A 25000-nucleotide genomic window follows, 5' to 3' on the forward strand; every position below is an offset into this window, starting at 1 on the left:
ATATATATATATATATATATATATATATATATATATATATATATATATATATATATATATATATATATATATATATATATATTGTTAAACCTGTAATCATTAGTTTTTGAAAAATGTTTTATGTTTTATTAATGGTTTTTATATATTTCATCAAACATTTACCCTGAAATTCTAAATAAAGTGAAAAAAATATGATCATGAGGATGAGAGCATTTCAGAGTATATACATTAAAATGTCAAAAAACAAAAATAGTTCTTTACATGTGGTCAATATAACTACTAATTGATTGAATTTACAGAAATTGTACTATGTCGTTTACTTTATAGGGTTACTCTAAACTCGGCGGCCAATTTATTAGGTACACCTGTCCAACTGCTAATTGACGCAAAATTCTAATCAGCGTTTGCAATCACATGGCAGCAACTCAATGCATTTAGGCATGTGGACATGGTCAAGATAATCTGCAGCAGTTTAAACCAAACATCAGAATGGGAAAGAAAGGTGATTTAAGTGGTTCTGAACATGGCATGGTTGTTGGTGCCAGACAGGCTGGTATGAGTATTTCAGAAACTGATGATCTGTGGGTGCAAATACCTTGTTGCCAGAGGTCAGAGGAGAATGGCCAGATTGGTTCCATCTAATAGAAAGGCAACAGTAACTTAAATAACCACTTATTACAATCAAGGTATATAGAAGAGCATCACTGAATGCACAACACATCAAACCTTGAGGCAGATGGGCTACAGCAGCAGAAGACCACACAGGATGTCACTTCTGTCAGCTAAGAACAGCAAGCTGAGGCTACAATTCCCACAGGCGCACCAAAACTGGACAATCGAAGATTGGAAAAATGTTGCCTGATCTGATGAGTGTCAATTTCTGCTGCGACATTCAGAGAGTAGGGTCCAAATTTGGCATCAACAACATGAAAGCATGAATACATCCTGCCTTGTAGCAACGGTTCAGGCTTGTAGTGTTGGTGTAATATTGTGGTGAAATAATTTTCTTGGCACACTTTGGGCCACTAGTACCAATTGAGAACTGTCAACGCACACAGCCTTCTTGAGTATTGTTGCTGACCATGTCCATGCTTTTATGACCACAAGGTACCCATATTCTGATGGCTACTTCAAGCATGAAGAGCACCTTTGGGAACGGTGGAACGGGAGATTTACAAAATGGATGTGCAGCAACTGCGTGATGCTATCATCTCAATATTGACCAAAATCTCAGAAATATTTCCAGTAACTTGTTTAATCTATGCCATGAAGGATTAAGGCAGTAGGCAAAAGTGGGGTCCAACCAGGTAATAGTAAAGTATACCTAATAAAGTGGCCAGTCAATGTGTATACAGTATATTATATTTCTTGAATTGTGAGAACGTTTCGTTTGTTTGTTTTTTACTTTGTCTCATTCCAACTCAGAATTAAGAAGTGTGAAGTTTAATAATCTTTTTTTAATGTACAGGTGTAATAGCAACCTTATTTACAGGGGGTAAAAAAATAATAATCTTCAAAAAATGTTGGTCATAAGGCCCACTCAGAATCATTTGAAATAATCGTAACTACAATTATGACCAAGATAATCATGATTTTTCCCATAATCGAACCTCTGGTGCATCTGCGATCCAAATAAAGGAGAATATTGTCAACATTCATGGAAATGCAAAGGAGCTACAGAAGATGTGGAGTCAATAACAAGCATTTGGACAAACATAGTGGAATTCTGAATATCCTGCTGGTCTATTTCAGTAAACCACATGGTTCATGAAGCTTCACTGCGCTGCCTGCTTGGGGAAACATACTGACAAAATATATACCTTCAATGCACTGGAAGTTGCTTTGGAAAATAGCTTCTGGGAAATGAATAGATGTAAATGTATGCACTCAGATGGAACTGGATATGTGCAACCACTCCAAAAATATACTTTCTACGATTCACTGCTACATTTTTTATTACTTTTGACACAAATTATGATTATGGAACACATTCTCACTTCCTACCCGTCAAATCTTGTTTCTAATTCAGAACCATACTTTATCATATCTGTTGAGTGTGTGAACACAATGGACAATCAGAGGTGCTTAAGAATATACTCAACCTGTATTGTGTCCATTCATCATGATTGTTTTGACAACTAAGCTTATTTGCATCAAGAGCTGCATTATTTTTTGAGCCAAGATCATGTATTGATATTGGAAGCACCCCCAGAATATAGCACAGAGAACACGGTCTACTCCAGAAGGATTTTACATTAGACTTTCTAATTTAACACAATATACAGTGTATATAAATAATTGCTATATCTAATAAATTATTTGAAATAATAATAAAATGATTAGCTTACTATCTACAGCAAAAGTATATTAATTCAAAGTAGCATCTCAAACAAATAATAAATTTAATTAAACTAATCAACCAATCAAGTAAATCAATCAATCAGCCAATCAATCAAGTATATTCATTCAAAGTTGCATCTCAATAAACAAACTGAGTTAAATTAAATTAAATTAAATTAAATTAAATTAAATTAAATTAATTAAATTAAATTAAATTAAATTAAATTAAATTAAATTAAATTAAATTAAATTAAATTAAATTAAATTAAAGTAAAGTAAATTAAATTAAATTAAATTAAATTAAATTAAATTAAGACTAGGAAGTGGCGCAGTAGGTAGTGCTGTCGCCTCACAGCAAGAAGGTCGCTGGTTCGAACCTTGGCTCAGTTGGTGTTTCTGTGTGGAGTTTGCATGTTCTCCCTGCCTTCGCAAGGGTTTCCTCCGGGTGCTCCGGTTTGCCCCACAGTTCAAAGACATGCGGTACAGGTGAATTGGGTAGGCTAAATTGTCCGTAGTGTGTGTGTGTGTGTGTGTGTGTGTGTGTGTGTGTGTGTGTGTGTGTGTGTGTGTGTGTGTGTGTGTGTGTGTGTGTGTGTGTGTGAATGCATTCTTGGAATTAAGAAATTGCCACTGTCTTTAAGATCACAAAAAATCTATAAGCAGGTGTGTTTGATTAGAGTTGGAGCTAAACTGTGCAGGACACCGGCCCAACAGGACCGTGTTCGCCCACCCCTGATCTAGAGCATGGTTTCCGCTACATTCATTCTTCCATGTAGGGGAGCCACGCCAAAATTCATCCCGCCACAGCTATTTTACAGCTTCTCATACAATTTTTTTATTTATTTTTTTAATAGCATTAATCGCACCAAAACGTATTAAAGGGTAAGTGAATTATAACAGTGCAATCTTTTTTGTAACCGTAGTACTGCTGTGCTTCATTTGTTTAACCCTTTAAGGTTACGTGCTGACTGACTGGCTGACTGAAAGGTGTGTGAGGCCAGTAAACACAACGTATAGCCGTTTATCTTACTTAAGGACGCATTAATATCGCTTTGTAGGTTTATTAGGGAGACATTCATATATATTCATATCAATTCTAATAAATGCTGGAGACATACTCGTTACATAAATGCACTAAATCGCACTTCAGAAGCATTTATTTGAGAGCGCACAAGATCTGCGCTCTTGAAGTGGCTTATATTTGAGGGGGCGAGCAAGAAGTTTTGTGCACGAACAGAGGAAATCGGCGCGCAAGCAAAGAGATCCGCATGCTGTAGGCTATTAAATAAATGCGATCTCGACTTGTAATACTGCGCTCACGACATTTGTCATTGAATTAACACCACAGGTAGATCTGTGTAAAAAATAAAAATAAAAAAAAAAGGCCTGCCGTCACAGCTGGAAAAAATCCTAGAGGAAACACTGTAGAGCATACAAATCTAGTCCAATTGTAGTCTTGTTGCTTTGATAACATAATTGCGAGGACTGGTGACGCCCTACAAATCAACAAGGACCACAGATTCAGCTAAAAATCTTCTTTAATGTTCTACTTAAGAAAAAAAAATTACCTAAATCTTGAATGACCAGACGGTGACTAAAATCCAAACAAAGCAGTCAAGTGTTCTGACGTTTTGCTATTCATATGCTATCTATGAGCCACTTTTCACTTTGGGGGTGAAGTATCACTTTAAACTAAAAATGACATAATTATGACTATTTTCTGTAACAAAATCACATAGGGTGGCACTGCAGTACGCATTCACTCCCTTTCCTTTCTGAGTTTCCTCCAACAGATCTAGCCCACTTCTGCTGCAATTAGAACACGTGTCTCCATCTGCTGAGGAGAAAAGAGGCTCCGTGGCTTCTTTGACAGACGCAAACTCAACAGAGCAACTAGGGCACAGACGCACTTCCACCCAGCATCAAACAGCAGCTAATCTTCTGTAAGCTCTGTTTACTCTAGTAGCTTTCTACAACCCAAATGCTTCGTTACGCCCTCTTAAAGGAGCCTTATTCTATGCTGCCCCGGCCTTTAAGAGCCTCTGGGTTTATTAAAGATGACTTCTGCGATGGCCAAAAACAAGGCGTGAGTATTAATTAAAGGAGAGGACAAGAAATGTCAGATGGCTTTGAGAAAACAGAGCCCGCTGTGAGTCGCGAGACAGACGCTTGATCTGCCTTACTTTCAGATGCATAAACAGACTTTCACAGCAGGATTCAGCAGGGTGGGTCATGACCCGAAAATGGGTCATGGGTCTGTTCTGATAGGATCAGGGGGTATTTTTTTTTTAAATAATACAATGCAGATTATAGAAATTAGGCAGATGCCTGCATGGACAAGTTGCATGACTAGGACCAAAACTGTACAACGCAAAAGTAAACATGACCCAGATTACATGCAATGAGACATGAAATACAGTTTATAGAACTTACAGCCATGAAGTCAGTAAAACACAATAAGCGCTTAAAGATTGAAAACTAAACAATTATTTCTAATTTTATTAATTTATTTATAATGTATTATGAATAAATTTATTATAATTTATAATAAATACATTTATTTTAATTTTATTTATTATTTATAATCTTATTCAATATTTTTGTATTTTAAAATATTATGCTATTTTTTAGATCATGTTAATCTTTTAGTTTTATTAAAATGAATATCTGTTTTTTATCCGACTAAATACATAACTAATGTATAAATCCCTGGTTTAAATCCAATTTTTTAACCCAAAAACCGCTGTATCATATTTGACCAGTTTTATATTTTTACTATGCGAAATACATGTTACATGTTAATAAACAAATACATATGTTGTGTGAAGGATTTAATGTGACTATGTTCATTTTAATTCACATTTTTTTAAAGCAAATCAATTAAACTACTAAACAAATAACTAAATGAAATTGCATTACATTTTTTTAGGTAAATCAAATATTATTGCTTAATTTTTAAAAGTAATGCGTTAATTGTTAGAAAAGTAATGTCATTATGTAACTCTTGTTACTTATAATGTGTTACCCCAACACTGTATGTGTATACACTCACCGGCCACTTTATAAGGTACAAAACTCATTACTCAAATTTCTAATCAGCTAATCACGGTGCAGCAACTCAATGCATTTAGGCATGTAGACGTAGTCAAGACAATCTGCTGCAGTTCAAACCAAGCATCAGAATGGGGAAGAAATATGATTTAAGTGACTTTGACATGAGTCAACATGGACCATTTCCAGTAACTTGCTGAATCTTTGCAAGGAAGGATTAAGGTAGCTCTAAGGGCAAAAGGGGGTCCAACCCGGTATTAGTAAGGTATACCTTACATATACCTTATTACATATATTAATATATATATATATATATATATATATATATATATATATATATATATATATATATATATATATATATATATATATATATTTTTTTTTTTTTTTTTTTTTTTTTACAATAAAATGTATTAAATTACATTGAGTTTTTAATCGAGGTCCCAGAACAACTTGTATATTATATGCCACATAGTAAAAACTGCAAAGATTTCATCATGAAACTTAACAATTACAAATCTTTCCGAGGATATTAATGGGAGACAGGAGATGGAAGTGACAACTAATATTTCTATGCCTTTAATGGGAATAATCTCCAATACAGCTATAAGGATCTCATTGATTTACATTACAAGCCATTTGTGGCCCATAACAATGTCAGCAACTGCACAAATTACACCGTTTGGGTCTCTAATTCAAATCAAGCAGTTTATCTTTCCTCTTCCAGTTCCATATTCTCATATTATTCTCAAAAAATCACATATTTATATTTCCATTCATATTTTTGACAATGCGCTTGATAAATTGTTGTTCTAAAAAGTGAAAAAAAGGTTATTATATCACATTTTACAGAGCCTACCTTCAATATCATTACCGTGCCTGTGCAATTCTTGTTTACATTAATAGATTTCACTGATTTAATTTGAAGGGCATTTTAGTTTAAATTAAAATGCAATTATGCTCTGAATCCCAATCTAAAATCTCTGTCCTAAAGCAAACCCAGCTAATAACGGTTGAATTTATAATACATATGCATAAAGATTAAACAGATAAGAACAATTAATGCAGATGAGGCCACTAATGTACTAAACGAGGACTCACAACAAACTCACAGAACATTTTACACACACAAAGACCACCCTGGAGGATTGAACTCCCGCTGTGTGCACATTTCATTCTATTAACTGATGTCACATGATTTTAGCTGCAGAGTTTGGACAAACTGCTGAGTGTGTAAACAGCAAACACACACACACACGCACACACACACACACACACACACACAGAAAAGCAGCTTACGGTCTGATCCACTTATCTGAGAGGCCAGAGCAAATCCTGAAAAGCTAAAAGCTAAAGCTATAGGTTGAGGTCTAGAGTTAACACGGCTAGAAAGAGCATGATCAATCATGATGCCCGAAACAACAGAACACACTCTCAGTGCTTGGGGTCACAGTCAGATGATACAAACTCATCTACAACAATCAGTCGCTAAGCGAAAAGTCAATTAAAAGAGAGCGATGAACTGCATATGAGAGAGGCAAAGGTGGGTCGTTTTCAGGAAGGCGGTGTAATTTGTGTCCCATTTGCCTCCCTGTGACTTACTACTTAATAGGAGCAAGACTTTAATCACATGGTCGCATTGGTCTAACATCTCTATTTAGCATGCAGTGCAAAAGAACATTGAAAATAAGGGCATTGATCAGCTTTTTCCATCCAAACATCAGCTGAATGCCTCCATTCATGGTCGTTATAGTCTAATAGACATGTTAAAAGTTCTAACAGATTGTAATGCTTTAAAAGTGCTCCTGTTATATTTTAAAAGTTCATAATTTGCCTTGGAGTCATCTGCAATTGGTTTGTATATATCCAGGTCCAAAAAATATTGATTTTCTACTAATATACACTGTATCAGTGTTTTTCTCACAGTGTCTGAAATGGTCCATTCAAATATCTTGCTGAGAGGCTACTCTGCTCTGACTAGTAAGATGGCTCAACACTACTTTGCTCTGATTGGTCAGATGGGTGTACTGTACTCTGTTCGGAATGGTCAGATAGCTCTACTCCATTCTGCTTCACTTTGATTGGTCGGATGACTCTGCTCTGCTCTGATTGGTCAGATAGCTATAATTTATTCTTTTCTGATTGGTTTAACCTTTTTTATGTGTGAATTTTAAATCCTCCAGCTGGCCCTCTTGCATGAGTTTATTTTGTGACCGTTACTTAGAATCCATTGCGTTCTAAAGTTTCATGGTGAAGCGTCAAGTTTAGCACGTGACCCACCAGACCCGAAGATCTATGTATATGTTGACTTTTGTTTCTTATTGCCCTCTTCCTTAAATATTGACAGAATATTCTAAATATATTGTGATATTTCTGATACTCTGATAGTCAAATATGTGATATAACATATATGTTGCCTTTTAAACCGCTTGATCGTGTTATTTGTTTTATGATATGGGCTCATTGTTGCTAGAACAGAAATTATATATTTTATTTTTATTTTTTTAAATTATTACAACAAAAATTATGCTATATTGATGCGAGTATCTTCAACTGTATCCCATCTTTACAGTTGAGATAGGGGTTGATGCTAGTTAAATACAATTAATGCATAATTTAATTAATAGTATAAATAATTCCTTTTAGCTTCCGATTGCAGCTGTATCTCTTCTTGTCACAACTCAGCAGGAGAGATCCGAGCTGCTGGATTCACGTCATTCATTCATGCAACCCATCAGTGGGAAACATCGATACACACTCATTCCTACACTTCCACTATAGTCAATTTAGTTTACCCAATTCACCAATAGCACATGTCTTTGGACTTGAGGGGGAAACCGGAGCACTCGGAGGTAACCCACGTAAACACGGGGAGAACAAGCAAACTCCACACAGAAATGCCAACTGACCCAGCCGAGGCTCGAACCAGTGAACTTCTTACTGTGAGGCGATTGTGCTACCCACTGCGCCACCTGCATTAACGTCACGTTTAATCATAAATTTCTGTCAAGATACATGAAAGTAAAGCAACTGTTTATCTTGGAGAGGAATAGAGAAAATACTTGAGTAACATAAACACTGCGTATCTTACTTGAACAAAGCACATTGTCCAGTTATATTGTTTTTGTATTTTACAAACCTTAAATGCTTTGTTCTGCTTGTAGTTATGTGTATTTGAATGTCTATAACATAAAATATATTTATTCTGCACCTCTTTCTGTGCCTCAGCATGCACTGTTAGATTTAACTTTTAGTATATGATGACGTGTGCTCTAAACATACTAATCACACCGGTGTGATCGTATGTGTGAAAAGGTTAATGGTCTAGTTTGCAGTGATTGGTTGACCAGCAAGTGTCAGAAACCAAATGTCCATTACTATATTTGAATTACAGCTGTTTTATAAAAGAAAAAAACTATTAGCATGGTAAATAATGCAATATTAGATATGCAATGCAATATTTATATGATGTCTTTTGTTATAACTAACTTATTTTTCACACTATTTAAGGAAAAAGAAAGCATCACTATAACTTGTTCACAAGTGAACAGCCTTGTTTCACTGTTGCATAAAACAAATCACAATTTTTAACTATGTAAACAAACAAAATACAGTAGGTGCAATAAATACAATACAAAACTCAAACTTGTACGTCATTATCCCCATGCTGACAAGTGAAATGCTTAGGACTGCACGGGACCTTAAAAAAATAAAATAAATAATAATAATAATAATAATAATAATAATAATAATAATAATGTTAATAATAATTTCCATAAATGGGTTGCAGCTGGAAGGGCATCCGCTGCGTAATATATATGCTGGATAAGTTGGCAGTTCAAAAAGAAAAAGCCGGAAAGAAAACGAATAATAAAAAATAATAATAATAAAATAATAATAATAATAATAATAACAAATAAATTATATAATACAAAAAAGAAATACAATTACATTTTAAAAAACTAATATAAAAAATAAGAATAAAAATAAAATATTAAAAAAAGCTATACTATATCTATATTATAGATTAACACTATGTACAATGAAAAAAACAACTGAACTAAAATCGAATTTAAATAGAAATAGAAGTGTGCAAAATTGCATGAATGTGCAGGTGTAAAATGCTCATAAATATCCATAAACAATGCAACACAGTAAATATCTCCACAGCTTTGCTCTACTGGTATAGATTTATCAACCAGTAAACATAGAGAACAATCAGCTAAGCAAAAACACTTGAAACAAACTGAAGTTGCATCTTATTGATTCCTTAACAGGGCTTTGATTGCTTGGCCACACAGTTCAACATCTATACTGAATCTTCACAGATTTTTAGACAAAAAAAAAGAAAAGCAGGACTCTGCAACATTTAAGTCATGCAAAAGGTATGCTAATAGCAGGAACACAAAGATACATATTTATAGCAGAATAATAAATTATCGCAATATCCGTGTTTTTTTATTATGCAGCTCTAATATGTATATTGCGATATTCACATAACAAAAATGTTGATTTATTCTGCAACCCTAAAAAGCATCTATTCAACATTTTGACAAAACAAACCAAACTCTTCCAGGCTCAACTCCTCAACTACAACTACAGTGTTAGAAAGTCAAACTAAACAACGTCCAATAAAGACTGGGTTTAAAAACCTGCATCGGTTTGTGCATGAAGGAAGAGTGAAATTGTAGATGTCCTTCATAATGCAGGTCTTTCATTCACTTGACTCAACTTCATTTATCATGCACTTTGTATCAATTTGCAGACCTTGTACATAAACACTCTAAACACAAATCTGAATTAAATATGGACAAATGCAACCTCTGAATAAAAAAGTCATATAAAATATCATATAAAATATACAGATGAAGAATTATTGAACATAATAATTTTAATAACTCATTTCTAATAACTGATTTATTTTATCTAAGCCATGATGACAGTACATAATATTTGACTAGATACTTTTCAAGACACTAGTATTCAGCTTCAAGTGACATTTAAAGGCTTAACTAGGTTAATTAGGCAAGTTAGGGTATTTAGACAAATCTTTGTAGACAATCAAAAAATGTGTAAATAGGTTAATAATATTGAAATAAAAATTATTTTAAAAAATGAATAAAACTGCTTATTTCCTAATCAAAATAAAATAAATAGGACTTTCTCCAGAAGAAAAAATATATAGGAAATACTGTGAAAAATTCCTTGCTCTGTTAAACATTATTTGGGAAATATTTGTAAAAAGAGGGCTAATAATTTTCTGTAGATGTCTGTAAAATGTCATGTAAACTAACTATGACAAGGACTCCTGGCATATCAGATGGTGGAGACAACTCTATTCCTGACCTGATAACTATCTGTAAAAGACAGGCTGTGTCAGAGAGCAGATTTATCTCTCCATCTTCATTTACACTCCAAAAAAAAAAGGGCTCAAAAACAGCAGAATGCCAGAAGATTTCAGCCTCTCATCCATTCGGTGGCCAGAGAATCATGCTGATTCCCAGCATGCCCTCAAACGTTTCTTTGGGCGATTACAAAAGTGCCACAATAAAGCAGGAGAAATCCATAACCGAGAGCTTAGCCCCATGGCCACAATAGCACAGGATGCAGACAAGTGCTAAACAGCAAAAACAACATGCACTAAAAAGAAATGAGCGCTAAAATTGAAACAAATGTATTTGCTAACGTTAAAAAGGAATTAAATTTATTGTTTAACACTGGAACTAAATAGATTATTTAACTACTAGGATGACTATAGCGCTTATTCTGACAGTTCTCATATATAAAAGACCTCATACTGTCATGTCATATTTACATTCAAATTTAGAATTAAGCGTTGAATGTATGCCATCAAATTTTATGAAGACATTAACCAAATTATATGACCTTTTTGGTAATAAAGCCTTTAAATGTGTACAAGTTACTAGACTGTCCACAAAGATGTATACCTCACTTTATGTGGCTAGTAGGAGATCAAAGTTTTATTACTGTAGAAGATAAGTTAAGTTGCTAACAGAAAGTCATGTTTTTTGTTAGCAGGAAGTTGCTAGGAAGCAGAAGCACACATATTTTTTGGTGGAATAAATAGCAGACACTCAAAAATATTCCATCAATTTGGTAATTCACCACCCAGTGTTGTTATGGAAACATACCTATATACACAGGGCCTGAGCAAGCTGAACTGGCACTCTAGGCAACCGACGATCACACTGCCCTCAACCCAAACGTAAAAATGGAAGTGACTGATTCATGAAAAGTGGTGCTGTGTCACAGATGAAGATGAGGACCAAAAGGGAGGGGGGGGGGGGGGGGGGGGGGGGGTTGGGGTGTTGCAGACGCCGCCTTTACTCCGTCTAGGTCACCTATGGACATGTCGGCCCTGTATATACATTTATAGAGCGTCAAATATGCCCCAAGAGCTACGTTTTCTTTTCTTTTTTTCTTTTTTTTCAGTTTTTGTTTTCGCTAATTAACCAGTCACTGTGAACACTTTTTGAGATCTCAAACTTCTCTCACCAGTTCCATTCGCGCCTGCTCTTCTCACATAAATCTACCAGAGGCACTTCCCTAAACCCAATCAATAGTGTTTTCAAAAGCACAGATTGACTTCCCTAAATCCAAACGACAGTTTTAAAGAGCAATCCAGAAAAAGTAAACCCATCGGCTTATTTTGACAACATTTTGAAATTTGACTACATTCTCACCTTGTCGTGGTCAACTCCTCTCTGCATCTCAAGTCCGCTGATGTACATGATGAGCTAATTGGACAACCTGGTTGTGAACTGTATTTATAGTCTAAGTCAGGGGTGTCCACACTCGGTCCTGGAGAGTTTAGCTCCAACCCTAATCAAACACAACTGATTAAGCTCATCAAGCTCTTACTAGGTATACTAGAAACTTTCAGGCAGGTGTGTTGAAGCAAGCTAGAGCTAAAGTCAGCAGGACACCGGCCCTCCAGGACCGACTTTGGATACCCCTGGTCTGTTTTCAGTCTTCACAAGCTTCAGGCGTGTGTCATCAAGGTGAGATCAGGGACTGGTGTGTGAGTAAAGTGCATGATGGGATAAGTAGTTCATTTCAATGTGAGTGTTCCCCAGTAGCCTGCAAGGGCAACACTGCTGGTGATCACAACAGTTAAATTTTAAATATGAGTTCACAGTGGAGAAAAATAATAATAAATAAATAAATAAGTAAACAACAAAAACAACAATAACAACAATAATAATAAATAAATAAATAAAAAATAAAATAAAATAAAATAAAATAAAACAAAACAAAACAAAACAAAACAAAACAAAACAAACAAAATAAAATAAAATAAAATAAAATAAAATAATATAAAATGAGTGTATGTGTGTTGCCCTGCTCTGGGTTTCACTAGTAGCGATTGGAAAGCCATATGCCAGAGTACTTGGTGGTTCATTCCACTGTGGTGAAATTTAAAATAAAATAAAATAAAACAATTCTTACTTTCTAAAAAAAATGACCTTCTTAAACTAAAACAATATAGTTGCTGAAAAATTCACAGTTTAGGTATATTTGGAAAAAATAAACTTTGGACTTCACTATCCATCATACAGAGTTTATACTGATCATAATGGAAAAAGTCATAGATGCTTAAAAAAATAAAAGTGAATCTGGGGAAATTGAAACATTTTATGAGATTCACTCAGGTTGGTTGTGTTTCTGGCTTCAGAAGTGTTTTAGTAAATTAAACCTAACGCGTGTCTGTCATAATAAGTCCACGAATTCTGTAACTCAGATCAAGAAATTAAGTGTATACTGGCTATTTTCCCCGCTCTGCTGTTTCACTGTGGCTTTAGTGCTTTGTGAATGTGAAAAGCAGCTCAGTTGGACTTAGATTGTGTGACTGTCTTACCCAGACAAGAACTCTCGCTTTGATCCTGATAAACTCTTGGCTGCTTAACACAGTGGGATTTCTGTTCCTTGGTTATGTCTGAGTGGGCAAAATATTTTCAACGGATAAAACAAGCGGATACAAGAAATGTGAAATTCAGCTTTCCTGCTTAATAATAAACAGCTTTAGAGAGCTCTGACGTTAATAAAACTCACTGCGTGTATTTAAACCACAGAGTCACTGTGACATGTCTTGACTATAATGTTTCTAAGCAAAAACTGCAAAAATAGCGCTGCGACTGAAGTGCTTTTTTTGAATGATTTCTCTTTTTTTTTTGTCTATCTAGCTTCTTTTTTTGTCTGTGAGAGTGACAGTGTGTTTTTACACTGCCAGTCTCTTGGTTTTTCAGTGTTATTGGCTACTCATTCTCTCACAGACTTGAGAGAAAGCATCTTGCAAGCTTTCTAAAATAAATACAAATTACAAATCATAGCTGAATGAGCTGTTTTGGTAACACTTTAGAATAATAATTCATTAGTTAACATATTAACTAACATTAACAAAGTATGAATAATTTTGTAAAGCATTAATTAATAATATCTCAACATGAACTAATGCATTATAAAAATCCAGAGTTCTGCTTATTAACATTAGTTAATGTGCTGTGAGTTAACATAAACTCACATGAACTAAAGCTATTTAACTTAAATAACATTTACTAACATTAACAAAGAAGTATAAATATGGTAATAAATGCATTACTAATTATTTGTTCATGTTAGTACATAGATTACTAATGGACCATTATTTTAAAGTGTTACCAACGTCTTCTTTATTATTTTGAAAAACAAAAAACAAGTATCTTTTCCTTCCCAAATCTGTATTTATTTGCTTTAAAAAAAGAGCAAAAATAACAGCACAATAAAAATTGCTATTACATTGTCTGTTTATATTGAATCACTTGGCAGATGGATTTATCATATATGTAAATTACAAATGAGAGAAATAAATAATAAAAAAATCAACCAAAGCAACAAAAGAGCATCAAAAAACTAAAAGATCAAACTGATTACTTTAAAATCCATTACTGTCACTGTGTTCAATTCAATGCATCAGTACTGGATACAAAATTAAAGAAAGAAAGAAAGAAAGAAAGAAAGAAAGAAAGAAAGAAAGAAAGAAAGAAAGAAAGAAAGAAAGAAAGAAAGAAAGAAAGAAAGGAAGGAAGGAAGGAAGGAAGGAAGTAAGGAAGGAATAAAGACAGAAAGACAGAAAGAAAGAAAGAAAGAAAGAAAGAAAGAAAGAAAGGAAGGAAGGAAGGAAGGAAGAAAGTAAGGAAGGAAGGAATAAAGAAAGAAAGAAAGAAAGAAAGAAAGAAAGAAAGAAAGAAAGAAAGAAAGAAAGAAAGAAGGAAAGAAAGAAATCGAATGAATGAATGAATGAATGAATGAATGAATGAATGAATGAATGAATGAATGAATGATTGAATGAATGAATGAATGAATGACAAAGATGGATGGATGAATGGATAAACAAACAAACAGTGAAGAAGACATGGATGGATGGCTGGATAAAAGGATTAAAAATGGAAGAAAGAAAGAAAGGAAGGAAGGAAGGAAGGAAGGAAGGAAGGAAGGAAGGTAGGAAGGAAGGAAGAAAGAAAGAAAGAAAGAAAGAAAGAAAGAAAGAAATCAAATGAATGAATGAATGAATGAATGAATGAATGAATGACAAAAATGGATGAATGAATGGATGAATGAATGGATAAACAAACAAACAGTGAAAAGACATGGATGGATGGCTGGATGAAAGGATTACAAATGGAAGAAAGAAAGAAAGAAAGAAAGAAAGAAAGAAAGAAAGAAAGAAAGAAAGAAAGAAAGAAAAAAAAGAAAGAAAGAAAAGAGGGAGGAAAGAAGGGAAAGAAAAAGTAAATGATTGAAAGAAAGAAATAAAGAATGGATGAATGATAGATGAATGAATGAATGAATGAATGAATGAATGAATGAATGAATGAATGAAAGACAAATATGGACGGATGAATGGATGGATGGATGGATGGATGGGTGGATGAATGAATGGATGGACAAACGAACAGTGAAGAAAGACATGGATGGATGGTAAGAAAGAAAGAAAGAAAGAAAGAAAAAGAAAGAAAGAAAGAAAGAATGAAAAAAGAAAGAAAAGAAAGACAAGGGTGGATGGATGGATGGATGGATGAATGAACGAACCAATAAATGAACTAAAGAAAGAATGAATAAAAAAGGGAAAAAAATAATGAATGAATGAAAAATATGCATGGATAAATGGATGAATGAATGAGTGAACAAAGGAACAGCAAAGAAAGACATTGATGGATGGTAAGAAAGAAAGAAAGAAAGAAAGAAATGAAAGACAAGAATGGACGGCTGGATGGATGAACGAACAAATTAAAGAAAGAATAAATGAAAAAAGGAAAAAAGAATGAATGAATGAAAGATGTATGGATAAATGGATGAATGAATGGGTGAACAAGTGAACAGCAAAGAAAGAAAGAAAGAAAAAAGAAAGAAAGAAAGAAAGAAAGAAAGAAAGAAAGAAAGAAAGAAAGAAAGAAAGAAAGAAAGAAAGAAAGAATTGGATGAATGGAGTGACTGAGTGAATGCAATTAAATAAAAACAAACAATCCTACTGTCAGTCTCGCTCTTCAAAAACCCTTTTAAGATTGTCAGAATAACAAAGTCGACACTAAAAATAAAGCACACGTTTGTCCTTATCCAGAGCTCATTAAATCAATCTCCAGCACAGTGCAGAAAGCAGTGATCTCTGTCAGTGTGTTGTGTCTCTTTTACTGATGAGTTTCTTCTCTCCTGTTGTCACAGAAAACATCTCCATCTGGTTTGGTCATCTGTGGCATCTTTCTGGTGCTCTGTGTCAATATCTAGAGCTCTAGTGCGGTGCTTAAATACTCCGTCAACAGCTCTTCTGTAGATGAAGGACACTTTCAGACATTCATTCAGCACTGAGTCTGAGCTGCATGTACAACTTTATCAGAGCAGTTCATCTTATGTTAGCAAAAAGGAACACTTACCTGTCTCAGAATTACGGTACACTGTAAAGTATAGCTGTGGATTCAATGGTAAAAAGCTGTAAAAATGCTATCACTAAATTGAAACACTAAGTTTCCTTAAAGGGCTCCCATTTTACCCCTTGTACAAGATGTTCGATAAGCCTTTGGTGCCTCCAGTATGTGCTTCACACCTGTAGATCAATAGTTTTGTTCTGAAACAGGGATTAAAGTTCACATTCACATGGTGAAGTTTCTAAAAAGGACCCAACCAAACAAGTCACGTGCGAATAAACTCTCCCCTCATTGGTCGGAATTTGGTTTATGTCCCGTAATTCTGCTCGATCGGTTGTCAAATGTCATTATTTTATTATATGATAAAATATAGGCGACGCAGTGGTGCAGTTTGTAGTGCTGTCGGTTAAAGTTCATTTTCACTGTAGTTGTTCATTTTCTGTAGTTTTCTGTAATCTGTAAACTCAGCATCTTGAGAAAACAGTCAAAATTACAAGATGTAAACTCTAAGAAAAATGTTAATTTGAAAGAAATATGAAGCGATTTAAACAGTGATTGAGGCTAAGACGTGATTTTGAGAGGCAAACTCTGACTTTAATAAAGAATTGATTCGAATGCTTGTTTCAGTGTTTCTGTGAGCATCCTCTAAGCAGAAAACCCAGCACTCTAATCAAAGCGTGTCTGTCCTGAAGCAGCCTAATGTTCATTAAACTAGCAAAATCACAAACGTCTCGAGTCGACAGACCTCAGGATCCACCGTGGAGAACAGGATTTTATGTATCTCTCTGCACTTTCCACAAAGGCTAATTATCTGTGTTTGCGAACACAAAGAACAGTTTATACAGAAGACTTGAAGCATTGATTGGACCCTTTCAAAATCACAGACAGATGGATCATAATTTCACGGAAACAACTGTAAACAATGAGTAAAAAAATAATAATAATATTTTTTTGCTGCCACTGATTGCCTGATGTCCAGCTTTGTAATTCAAATGTCCTTCAGCGTTTATTGTTTATTTGTTTATTTGTTATATGTTATAACTTAAATGCCACTGGGTAAACTGTAATAAAATAAAATAAAATACAATAAAAAATAAATAAATAAAATAAGGTCAAATAAAAAAATAAATGGGTCATAATTTCATGGCAACAACTGTAAACAATGACCAAAAAAACTAATAAAAAAATATTGCTGCCACTGATTTCATGATGTCTAGCTTTGTAATTCAAATGTCCATCAAATGTCATTTTTATCTGTACTGTTATATGATATTGATAAAACAACACAAAACAAATAAAATTAAATAAAATAAAATGTAAAAAATAAAAGAATAAATAAAAAAATTAAATTAAATTAAATTAAATTAAATTAAATTGCTCATAGTTTCATGGCAACAACTATAAATAGAGTATTTTTATCAAAACTAAATTAAAATTAAATTAAATTTAATTAAAAAAGAAAACTAAAAATAAATGATAAAATATAAATAAATGGCTTATAATTTCATGGCAGCAACTGTAAATATTTAGTAAAAATAATACAATAAAATACATAAAAAAATAAAATTAATAAATTAGTAAAAATTAAATAAAACTTTTAACAAATTAAATAAAAATTTCATTCATTCATTCATTCATTGGACTGTGGGGGAAACCGGAGCACACGGAGGAAACCCACGCGAAAGCAGGGAGAACATGCAAACTCCACACAGAAACGCCAACTGAGCTGAGGTTCGAACCAGCGACCCGAGATGTATGCCTTCATATAATGTCAGTGATGTGTCTTAACTAAACAATTGTCTTGTTAAAAGACAAAATTTAGATTAGTTTTCAAAAGATCACATTGTTTTACATATTTTGGACTATGGGGGTGTCAATCATTTTAATTATGTCACACATTTTCACTCCTATTGTTGCTCTGAATGTTAATATATTTAACGCAACACAACTAGGAATACAAAATACCGATACAATGCCACATCATGCAGCTTCTAGTTGTAATTTTTTTGGAAAATAATTCCTTCTAATCGTTTACACTTGTCAAAGAAAGGGAAAAAGTAGTGAAGACTAGCACAACTTCTACTGAAAATACAACCACAATACATATTCAACAAAAAGCTGTATTTCATTTTCAGTTGTGTTACGGTAAAAAAAAAAAAAAAAAAACCTACATGCAGCACCAGAAGCTCATCGAGTGCATGCATTTGACGTCACACACTGTGCACCTAAAGTAATAGCACCCCCATTATACAAAAATATGCTTTTTAATGGACACTTTTTAAATGTTCCATTGGTTATCTACTACACATTTCAATAAGAGACATCATTTATGTTTTATTACACTGTAAACGATTTCTGTTGTTTTCACGGTATTATACTGCATTTCTCAACAGTTGTTTACTGTATAAGCTGTGCACAGTGTGTTACTGTATATATTGCTGTTTTCACAGCATGATAATGTATTCTCAACATTTCCATACTGTGAACATGATTAACAGTATGCTACTGCAGATTTTACAATGAATTTGGGGGAAAAAATCAGTTACTGTGCCTCTAAATACAGTACTGCAAATGACCATGAAAAACTCTACACACACTTTATATTATTATTATTATGTTTATTTTATTTTTTGACAAAGTATTTTGTGAAGAAAAATAAACTAACCAGTTTCTTCAGACTGTTCAGTGCGTAAAACTGTCCCCTGGTTTTCCATTTTTGGGTGTACTGCACCTTAATTTTATAAGGTTAACATGAAAATATTAAATCATTTTTAATCAACATAACTTTGTGCTTAACCAAAACGTAAACTGGAACAAAAGTAATTGATTCATGAAACCAAAGTCAGCTTAAATGTCAGAATGACCAGCCTGCTTTAGACGGATTCATGAGGTTAGGGCATTTTCAAAACAATATTTTAAAATACGCACCATCTCTATAAATAAACCACAGACTTGAGTTTAAAACAACTACATTCCCGCATGAAAAACGGTTAAAACTAAATTTCATACCACATTCATTATAGAGCCATCTAAGACCGGGGCAAGTCTCACATGTCTAGCCGATTATAACCTCGTTTCGCCGGATACATGAGTGATGATGGACACCCTGGAGGTCAGAATCTCCGCTATCGGCAAAGCACGCTTAAAATTGACACATGATATCTATAAATAAACCACAGATTTGAGTTTGTAAGAACTACATTCTCGCATGAAACACTGTTAAAATTTAATTTCGTGACATATTAAACGCAAAATGTATAATATTAGCTGGGCTTTCTCATCCGCCATTACCATTGTTGATGTGAAATGAATTCTGGGAGAAAAAAAATATTAATTCTCAAAACACTTCAAACGAACTTTATTCTTATTGTCAAGGTCAGATATATGTAATAATTTCGCTGGTAAAGTGAATAAAAAACAATGTTACTATATTGTAATCAATATCACGTTTGCACTGGTTCGGTTCAGCACTCGAGCGACTCTGAATCGTATTGAACCGTTTGCTCGAATTATTTGATCACACGTGTTCACAAGCACATTCAGCAATATGCAATAAGTGTATAATTAGTGTATAAATGCGTGTGGCCAAGCAGTATAACGAAATAGTAACGGATCATATACAAAAAGGAATCGGTTTTAGGCGGATTCAAATCTTTACTGTTCACGAAGGAGCCGATTCATAGAACCGAACGGACACGACTCGACCTGCAGGCAACGGCTCTCCTAATTTGAAATTCACCTGTCGTCTTTCATCCAGCGAATTCATCATCGGTAAGTGTTTTAAAGTCAAATTCTGTCCGTTGAAGGATTGTTTTGTATATATTTCTGTGTATTGAGTGTGTAATTTAAAAGAATTAACCAAGTGACATTAGTTGTAACGTTATGTTCGTCACGCTGTCCGTTAACAAATGGTATTTTAAACAAGAAATAACAGACGCCAGGCGGTCATTGTAGTGTTTGCGAGGTATTAGATACAGTGAGTTTATCTTGAGTGAGTTTTTGACCATACGCTAAGTTACCTGAAAAAACAACTTTAACTTATTGTAACTGCAATAATGCATTCTCTATTTCAGCACAACACTGAGATGAAGGCGAAGTCACCATGAAAAGTTAAACGTTTACCGTTAAGGTAAGCTCTGGTCTTCACATAGTCATTATGACTAAGCTATCATTATGGTAAAATTTTTCAACTGTAAGTTAGTTATTTAAACTAAACTCATAATGAAATGAGTCTTAACTGTTTTATTAAATGGAGCTGAAAATTAAATGCAGTTGAATTATTTTAAGCTAAAGTTAATATTAACAAAATACATATTAATTGTCTATTTCTCAATAATGTTAATGAGCTTGATGTATAGCGTGTCATTAATTGTACATTTAATTTTTGGTGTTCAGGTGTACCTGAGGTGAGTGTACGTTCTGAGTACACAGATATAAGCCAAAGTCATTATCACTATATATATATATTGTCTATATATCTATATGTCTATATATCTATATATATATATATATATATATATATATATATATATATATATATATATATATATATATATATCTATATATATATATCTATATATATAATTTCTCCTATTCTAAGAGAAATTGATGGGGTCAGGGAATGATTTGTGTACAAATGTATTTTAACCCCATACAGATTGGTATGGTTGTACCATAGATTTAGATTAATTAATGTTAAGTCTTATTTTACTCTTATTATATTTATCTGTTTTTCAGCTACAGTAATTGATGTTGAAAAACTGATGCTACCAATCACTCCTCACTTGATTATTCAAGGTAATGTTGATGTCTTCCTCATTTTGATTAGATTTTTAAATGTCAAGTTGTTCACAGATTTGTTGTGAGGAGGTTCATGTACAACCTCTTTTTCTTCTTCCAGCAGTTCCTAAGATAAAAAAATTTGGTGTTAAAACAGCCACGGCTATGCTATTTGCCTACCAAGTGCTGAGTAAATATTAGACAAACATTTTTTTCTATAACTGTTGTCTTTGTGTTTATTAGCAATTTTACTGGGCATATGTGTTTTTTTTTCAAACAGCCTGGAAACTGTAAGTTTAGTTCAATATGTTATTTTATGCTATTAATTTTTGTCTTAACATGGATTGCATGTTGAAGCTATCGTTTCATAGTGGGAAAATGTAACAGAGAATCACTGAATAAAATGGCATAATGATTCTGCTTGTTCACAGAAGGTACTTGATTTAGTTTTCCTCAAGCGACACATCAGTTTTTATGACTATTGCTTGACACTTGAATTGAAGGGACAGTTCACCCAAAAATGAAAATAATAGCATCTTTGGCATCCTCCACTTGTTTCAAAATAGTTATACATTTAATTTGTTCCGTTGAACACAAACTCATATTTTTTAAAGAAATTTGGTTTAAATATGGATGTCAATAGTTACTGGTTACTAACATTCTTCAAAATATCTGCTTTAGTGTTTAACAGAAATTCAAACTTGTTTAAAACATGTGGAGTAAATAGTGGCAAAATAGTAAACTATTCCTTTAAATATTTTATTCTGAGACTTTTATTTATATGTGTCTTGTCTTTTGGCATATTGTCCTTCTAGCCCAGATTGTGATGGACCTGGAATGCGACACCAGTTACTCTTAAGACAAGAACCGAATAAAGCACAGATGTGGAGGGATTTGCAGCCAAACTAACTGGAGGGAAGGAACCTTTAGCTAAAAACACCTACTTTATTTAGATCTGAAGTATTTTATTTGACATAGAGATTTATTGTTTTAATTCTAATTTAAAGCAAACAAGGTTGAGCACCCCTGGTCTAAAAGCTCAAAAATGCTGTTTCCGTGATAAGGTTAAATGTAGTTCAGAAATAGATTCATTAGGATCAATGCTTAAAGTAAACATTTTCTTCTCTCTGTAGACCAAACATGTTTACTATCCCTTACATTTTAATAAATTGTTTCTGTTTTTGTTTCTTACAGTGTGGGTGAACATACTACCTGGATGTCCAACAAAGGCTGCACAAGAGCTCATTTGATAGCACATAGTCTGTCCTGTCTACATCTCTGATGACCTGGAAGTGCTTCGACATCAGTGAGTAATACATCTTTATATTGTCATGCATACAGGATTTCTGTAAGCTTAGCTTTAATGTTAGTTTGTAATCAGCAGTGATTTAATTGATAAATTAATTTAATTTATCAATTTAAATTCATTTAAATTTAAATTCATTTAAATTATTCTAAACATTTTACTGATGCCATGCACAGTAACGTTATGATGATTTAGTTTGAGGAAATGTCACTGGAGAGGTGTTCGTATAAAAAATAAATAAATAAATAAATTGTATGAAATGACTCGATAAAATGTTTATTTGTCTCGCTGACATGCCATCATTGCAGATTTTGCCAAAAATGAATGCTTAGTGATTACTTTGTTTTATGCAGACCATATATCAGTAACTTATCATTAGCATTATTTTTAAAAAAATCACCCACAGCTTTCATGTTCTCTAACACAATCTTGTCTGTAAGTTAGAAGTGGATTTATACGTGTTAAAAGCCTAAAAGTATTTAATTACATTAGTCACGTTAAATTAGATTATTTTATTTATTTAATTTTAAATATGTAGCCTTTTAAAGTCAGAATGAACTGTGTTCACCCCTCTTAAATCCGTGGAAGCACTAGTAGTGTGATCATGGAATCAGATATTCAAGCTATACAGAGTCGGACATTAAGTTAAGATGAGATTTTATTTTTTACACACCTGTGTGGACACCTGACTAGCGATCTTCAAGAACAATGCCCGCTGATCTTTTCCCCATTAACGTTAGTGTAATTGTGAATTGACAACAAACTGTATTTCACCAACAAAAACAATTAAAAAACTGTTTTATATAACTGATATATATATATATATATAGTGCAGTGTTTCGTTTCTGAATGAATTAAATGGTTTGAGGAATGATTAGTTTTTACTTCAGTGATTGATTTTGCTTGTCATTTTTGCAGGATCATCATCATGTTGCTGCCCTTTTTCACTGTCCCTTTCCACATCATTTGGCCTTCATCATTTCCTGTCTTGTAGCAGTATTCTCACCTTTTTTAAAATTGTAATAATTTTTGATGCATTAATTGTTGACTGGTTCTAATGATCAATTGTTTATTAGTGTTCTGTTGCTCTGTTATATTGAATTATTGCTTCTGTTTTAGAATGGTTTACACAATAAACCTTTATTGTGAAGTTAAAGTTTCAGTTTCTTTATTTTTCGTGTACGTCTTGAACAGTTAAAATAACACTTGTGCAATTTTTGAACATTTTTCACCCATTATAAAGTAGCACTTAAATTAAATAAAATCACATTTAATAACTGTAAAATGTTATACAGTAATAATGAAAGTAACATTAAATTACCGTAGTTCTTCATGGTAAAAATGTACAATAAAATACTGTTTTCAGTTTTGCAGTATATGCACCACTACTGTAATTAGTGTTACAGTAAAAATCAACAACAGTAAAATGATGTATTACATTTTACAGTAAATGTAATACTAATGTAATTAGTATTACAGTAATGTTACTGTTTTATGAAATACAGCAGCTACTGGATAATTGTTGCCAGTAACTTACTGTTAATTTAACAAGAAATCGTTTACAGTGTAGGTCATACAGGTAAACTCGCTGCCCTTTAAAACAGAGGGAAAAAATGGAAAATAGAAGACACATTCACATTCACATTCACAAAAGCCTCTTTACTCTCTACACTTTTTTTTCTTGTGCACTAAATATCCAATCTGGCTGCTCTACACAATAAATGTATATAAGAGCGAGAGTAACATATGTTCAAGTGAGATCTCAACAACAGCGAAATGCACTTTTCACTGGAACAAAAAGAACAACTAATCTAAAGGAGTATGTGTCTATCTGCAGGTAATAATGACATTTCTTTAAAAGGGCCTGTTTTGTATTATATTGATTGATATTGATTTCTAAGATAATGATTTTAATAATGAAAATATATTTAAATGTCCATCTTTTTTTCTATTTGTTTGCCTTTATTTGGGAACATCATATTCCATTTGTGATAATATTAGGTTTACTTTTAAAAAACAAAAACGTAAAAAGAACAACACATACTAGTAACAACAACTGCTACAACAACAGCATTCACAACAACCACAAAAAATAACAACTACATCAACTGCAACTAAAAAAATAACTGTAACAGCAACATCAACAACAACCACAACAACAAAGAATGAGTTCATCAGACGGTGAATTCGAATAGGGTTCATGAACGATAGTTACGAGATACGCCACTCCCGCTGCTGATGTTCGCTCTCTTTAGTTTTGGTTTTTAGTTTTAGGTGTGCTATTTGCACCTAATTAGACACTACAAAATTTGACACCGTTTCTTTTTTAATTCACTCACAGTGAGACGTTCCCCATGTGCATCCGCAATGGAAACCCCATTACATTAACCGCGTCAGCTAAACTCTCAGACGGTATTTTTTTCTTTTGTTATTAATTCCGGAGGACCAACTTGCAAAAAACAAAGTTTTTCTCCGGTCTACTTCCGAAAGGAGCACCTTCAATTCACATTCTGTTCAAAGGTTTTTTTTTTGTTTGCTTGCTTTTGCCATTGCTTTTTCGTTTGGTTTTGCCGAAGTAGAGTCATTACCATATTCATTAGGGGGG

General features: G+C 33.3%; 1 protein-coding gene and 1 long non-coding RNA gene across 34 annotated transcripts in view; one reads left to right on the forward strand and one right to left on the reverse strand.

Annotated features, from left to right (window-relative positions):
- pcdh15a (protocadherin-related 15a) overlaps positions 1-25000 on the reverse strand; it is a 759862-nt gene that overhangs the window by 323492 nt on the left and 411370 nt on the right.
- LOC141376994 (uncharacterized) lies at positions 19784-23548 on the forward strand. Of its 4 annotated transcripts, none has more exons than XR_012388717.1 (5): positions 19784-20081; positions 20384-20439; positions 21048-21107; positions 21905-22395; positions 23314-23548. It is a non-coding gene; the product is annotated as an uncharacterized lncRNA (long non-coding RNA). The 4 variants fall into 4 exon arrangements; XR_012388719.1 differs by lacking the exon at positions 19784-20081 and adding an exon at positions 20161-20274; XR_012388716.1 differs by lacking the exon at positions 19784-20081 and adding an exon at positions 20207-20286.

This window comes from Danio rerio, chromosome 13 (assembly GCF_049306965.1).
Source record: "Danio rerio strain Tuebingen ecotype United States chromosome 13, GRCz12tu, whole genome shotgun sequence".
NCBI lineage: Eukaryota > Metazoa > Chordata > Actinopteri > Cypriniformes > Danionidae > Danio > Danio rerio.